The following is a 5720-nucleotide window of genomic DNA, read 5'->3' as shown; positions in this document are numbered from 1 at the left end:
TATACTAAATACTTTACGCTAAATTTTTTAGGGAAAATTTCATTAATGTGCGAACCTTGCATATAATTCGTTCATCCCACAGCCCAATAAAGCGTAACCTCTAAAAGAAGAGAAGTCAAAAAGAACTAATTTTTGGTTTTATAAATGATAAAACAGATAGGATACAATAGTCTTAATACTTTCATTTTCAACAGAGTTTATGTTAGATCAATTTTAAATGATTAGTTTGAATTTTCTTGTAACTTTTATGATTTCTTTTTCCAATTATTATATCTTCGATTCCCCTGAATAACTTTATAAAATATTTTTTTCCCTTAGCTTTCATCAAGTGTTTTTTCCGGGTTAATCTTGGCTTATCTCTCCAAGAAACTTAAATTAAGTCTTTTCTTGTTATTTTTAACGCATGTACTGACTTTTTGTTGTTCTTTTTTTTTTTTTTTTTTGCTTAAGAATTGCTCAGTGGGCAAGTTATATTGCAATACGGCCTTTTCATAATAAACCCTACTGGAAATGTAAAACTTGAAAAAGCTACTGGAGATAAATCTGTTTAATTCCAACGACTCAAGACTCATAGGTTCATTAGGTTACACTCCAAATCTAAGACCTTTACGTCGGATGAGCTCAATTCTTCTAGAGGCCCCTCTTCCTCTTCCTAGCCATTCCGTCGTCCTTAGACGTATCTTCAGTCTCAGACGAATCTTCAACCTCTTCAAAATGACCGTCAGGAGAATGATGTAGGCCCGCTTTAGAAGTTTGTGGATGATCCTCTAACTAAAATAATAAATAAAGTATTTAAAGAAGAAAATGAAAATTCAAAAGATTCAAAAAATAAGAATGGCAACTAGACAATGTCAGTGTTAAGAGCAATCGGAGTGAAGTCAAAATCAATCAATATTTTTTGCAGTAAAATAAATTATTTTATTTAAAACTTTAAGGAATTATTCTAGTTTCAGTTGACAAATAAGATTTTTTATTCAACGAATCAGGCAGCTAACTATGTCCAATATATGCAATTGTATATTCTTCGAATGATAATCTTTTAATGTATATTTCAAACTAGCCTCTCGTTAGTCTCTTATCAGGATTAAATAAAAAAAACAAGTTTTTTAAACTGAAAGTAAGGAGCAACAATAAAACTTAAAACGAACAGAAATTATTCTGTATATGAAAGAGACTGTCCCCTCTGCAACGCCTCGCTCTTTACGCTAAATTTTTTTATTGTTTTAAAAAATAAAGTTGTGAGACAGAGTCAAACTTTAGCGTAAAGAGCGAGGCGTTGAAGAGGGGACAGTCTCTTTCATATACAGAATAATTTCTGTTCGTTTTAAGTTTTAATGTCGCTCCTTACTTTCAGTTTAAAAAACTTGTTTTTTTTATTTAATTTTTGAACGTTTTTGAATAAATGCAGGTTTTGATCTTGGCTCACCGTACATGAATAATTAAAACAAAATTTTCATATTAATTTACTTTTATTTGGTTAAATGGCTTTCTCGAAACTTGTTTAATTTTATTTATGAACGTTTTTATTAGTAATAAATATACGAAACTTACGAATTAACTTACGTAACGAACTTCTATATTCATATATGTTTAATACATTTATTAGGGGGTTCGCCCACTAGTCAATACCTTGCTTTTTAAGCGAAACTTCAAATTTTGTTCCAATTCTTTAGAAATGACCGCTTAATCACAAAGGCCGTTAATTAGAATAAATAGCTCTTATGAAAGTATTAAAAAATCTTTGGCTTAAAGAGCGAGGCATTGACTACGGGGTGAACCCAATTATATATGTAATATTTTCTGTTCGTTTAAAGTTTCGATGTTGCTGCTGTTGTAGTTGAAATACTTGTTTTTTTATATTAAATTTATGATCTTTTTTTAAATAATGCTGGGAAGTCCGGCGTCCCCTTCATAGCAATGTCCCTTCCCCCATGAAAACTTCCTTCATGGAAAGATCCTCCCACATAACCCCAGACCCCCCCACCCCCCCAACTACCAAGAAAAATCTCCCCTGAAAACGTCTGTATACTTCCAAATAACCAATACTATATGTTAACATTGGGTAAAGCTCATAACTTTCAGCCCTCCCCCCGGGAAGTTCGGGGGATTAAGTCATCCTAAAAGAAATACTTATAATATTTTTGAACATGTTGAACAAAATGGCTATCTCAAAATTTTGATCAGGTGACTTTGGGAAAAAAATGAGCGTGGGAGGGGGCCTAGTTGCCCTCCATTTTTTTTGTCACTTAAAAAGGGCAATAGAAATTTAAATTTCCATTCCAATTAGCCCTTCCACTATATTATAGGAAAACTGGTTCGATACGATCACCCCTGGGAAAAAAAAAACAAAAAAAAAAAACAAACAAACAAACAAATAAACACGCACCCGTGATCTTTCTTCTGGCAAAAAATGCAAAATTCCACATTTTTGTAGATGGGAGCTTGAAACCTCTACAGTAGGGTTTTCTGATACGCGAAATATGATGGTGTGATTTTCATTAAGGTTCTATTAGTTTTAGGGGGTCTTTCCCCCTTTTTCGAAAATCAGCCAAATTTTCTCAGGCGCCTAACTTTTGATAGGTAGGATTAAACTTGATGAAACTTATATATTTGAAATCAGCATTAAAATGTGATTCTTTTGATGTATTTATTTGTATCAAAATATCGTTTTCTAGAGTTTCGGTTACCATTGAGCCGGGTCGCTCCTTACTTACAGTTCGTTACCACGAACTGTTTGACTAGAGAATCCTAATAAACGTCTAAATGTAATCCTGGTTGATTTTCAAAAAGCCTTTGATCTAATCAGCCATCTTGCTTTATATTATTGGTGAGCATTCATAACACCCAGCTGATTAATGATCAGGAAACAATTATAGAGTTAAAACAATCGGCAACTGACCCATGTGGTTCTCCAAAGTTGTACGAGTCAGTAGGCTATTGGATACATACTAGAAAAGTATACGTTTTATCTTTTCTATTCCTGAAGGTAAGTTAGTATTTCTTATTATAGAGATTGGATTTCTGTAGGTTAAATTAAAATAGTGCACACGAATATCAAAATAGTGGACTTATCGTGCCCTGTTTTATCTCACGGCTGGCGGATCGATTTAATATTTGGAGGGGTTGGAGTGACTAACTATTTTTCTTCTCTGCTCCTCGCAAAACAATATGAACTGTTTTTTTATGCCTACTTTATCTTGTTGGCTTTTTTGGCTAGCTATGGGAAAACTGATAACCTTTCTCGTCAATTTAACGCTGAGGCCTTTCGACTGAAAATTTGTCCATCTTTTTATCCATTTATTGTACTAAGTAAAGCACGTGAAGGATTTCTGCAATATCCTTACGCATTACCACAGAAGACAACGCTCGGTGCTCTTGTTTTTAATCATGATAAACAACCTTGCGTCCAAATTTCGATTTCGAAAGTGACTGAAAAAAAAACAACAACGAATACCAATACGCCCGATACTGATACTCGCAATATCGATACGCCTGATACCACATAAAGCCCTTCCCCAGGGACTATGGAGGGCCATATCATCATCAAAACCATACATATATTGGGCCTTTGAACTATCTTAAAAAAATAGCTATCTCAACATTTTCATAAGACTAGTTGGGGGAGGGGCCTGTAGGGAGGGGGGCTTTTTGCCTTCCAATTTTTTTGGTCACTTAAAAAGGGCGCTTTTAAATTTAATTATCTTTCGAATGAGCTATTACACACCTCTCTATAATGCTCTGGCCCACCCTAGCCCTGCTAGAAAAAAAAAGAAAGAAAAAAAGGGACAGATCATGCAAAAAAGTAATTTTCCTTGGTGTTCAAGGTGGGGGATTGTAATTATTCTACATAAGGCGTTGGACCATGCTGATTCCAATGGTTCACTTTTTGTTTCGATTTGACACCATTTTTAAGGGGTTTCACGCTTTTTTCGAAATCACCATAAATTTCTTTTCGCAAGAAACTTTTATTTTTAAGACAAACCGAAATAATAGCAAACGTTCTTGAGTCACTGTCAGATGGGAATTTTTTTTTTTTCACTAGGCAATTTTTTTTCAAAACGCGTTTTTCAACTTTTGGTTACTATGGACTGCGGTTCCCTCTTTACTAGGTTGCGCCGTTGCAACCATGATAGTGACGTTACTGTGAGTTAAAATGAGAGTACAGACGTAAATATCTAGAAAATGGGTTACGCTATACAAGTTTTTCCAATTAGTAGACCTTTAAAACGTGTGGCTTCAACTTACCAGTCCCAGCTGAAAAAAAAAAAAAAAAAAAAAAAAAAGAGCAGTGCCGAGCTCTTGTAATTTTAGATACTATCGAGAAACCTTTAATCAATGGGTAATCCCCACCCAGTTGTCCTCGATCCCCCTCTTCGAAGGAATTATTTATCTAGATTAGCAGGAATACTAATGTAGTAGAGATCCCTACATGAGGGTTAAAATATAACCGATATAAGTTAAAAAAGGAGCATTTAATACGGTAAGTAATTGTTTTCTGAGTAAACTCTCTTTGAATATTAAAGATCGTTCGTCAGAAAAACATTTATTTATTCTAAATTTTTATAGATATTATTAGAAACAAACATTTAGATCTTCCCATTTCAGCTACCTTTACATGCATATCTGTAGGCTTAGCCCTCCCTCTGCAGAAATTCTGAAATAGTCAGTCTCAAAATTATCTACCTAATATTCTGTGATAGAATCAAGACCAGCAAGGATACTATTTAGGAAAGAGCAAAGGGGTATTGGATAGGGGCGTTTCCTTACCAGGAGATTACCAGCCAATGTCAAATTCAGAAAATAATGAGATTTCTCAGCCGTACTATCCCTCAAGAAAAATTGTAAGGTTTAAATTATAAATATTGTATCACAGTAAGCATAGACATACCAGTCAGTCGAAAATTAATATTTCGTCTATGGGTGCATTTGAAGCAATTCGAGGTGAGAATTTTTTTATTCATTTTTTTTTACTTATGTCAGATTATTCCCAGCTGTTCCTGTTCACGCTAATAATTTGCTGCTTGACTGAACCTAGTTACGGATAAGTACCCAGACCCAGAGGCCCGAACTCTGTCCAGGAATTCAGGTTCTACTAATCACATATCTTCTAATATTTAGAACTCTTCGTCTCGAATTTCAAGTTCTGCCAATCGCATAGCTTCTAATATTTACAACTCTTTGTCATGGGATTTCCGGTTCTACCAATCACATAGCTTATAATATTTAAATTGCTTAAAAGATCAAATATCTTTGAAAAGACTGCAATAGGAAAATACAAGTAATAAAAGTGAAGACAAATAATAAAAGTGATAAAATGCAGTTTTTTCTGTAAAAAGTGATTGTTTTTTTTTAATAAAAATGGCTCTAGAACTTTAAATTTCTGTTCAAACAAGCCCTCTCGCAAAATTCTAGGACCTCTGGGTCGATTCGATCACCCCTGGTAAAAAGAAAAAGTCAAATAAACACGCATCCGTGATCTTTCTTCTGGCAAAAAATACAAAATTCACATTTTTGCAGATAGGAGCTTGAAATATAGGAGCAGATAGGATCTTTACCCGTAATAAACACAAAGGATCGATATAGTTCATTACAAAAAGGGTAAGTCAAGAGAATTTCTCATGTAGAAGTTAAAAATAGAAGTCTTGTTTAGACTTTAAATTGACAAATGTGTGAAAATTTAATGTGGCGAGGATTGGACCTTGGGTCCTAGGACCTTAGGA

This window comes from Artemia sp. Qi Xiang Cuo, chromosome 12 (assembly GCF_049724085.1).
Source record: "Artemia sp. Qi Xiang Cuo chromosome 12, ASM4972408v1, whole genome shotgun sequence".
Classification (NCBI taxonomy): Eukaryota; Metazoa; Arthropoda; class Branchiopoda; order Anostraca; family Artemiidae; genus Artemia; species Artemia sp. Qi Xiang Cuo.
Note: the sequence above shows the minus strand (reverse complement) of the source record.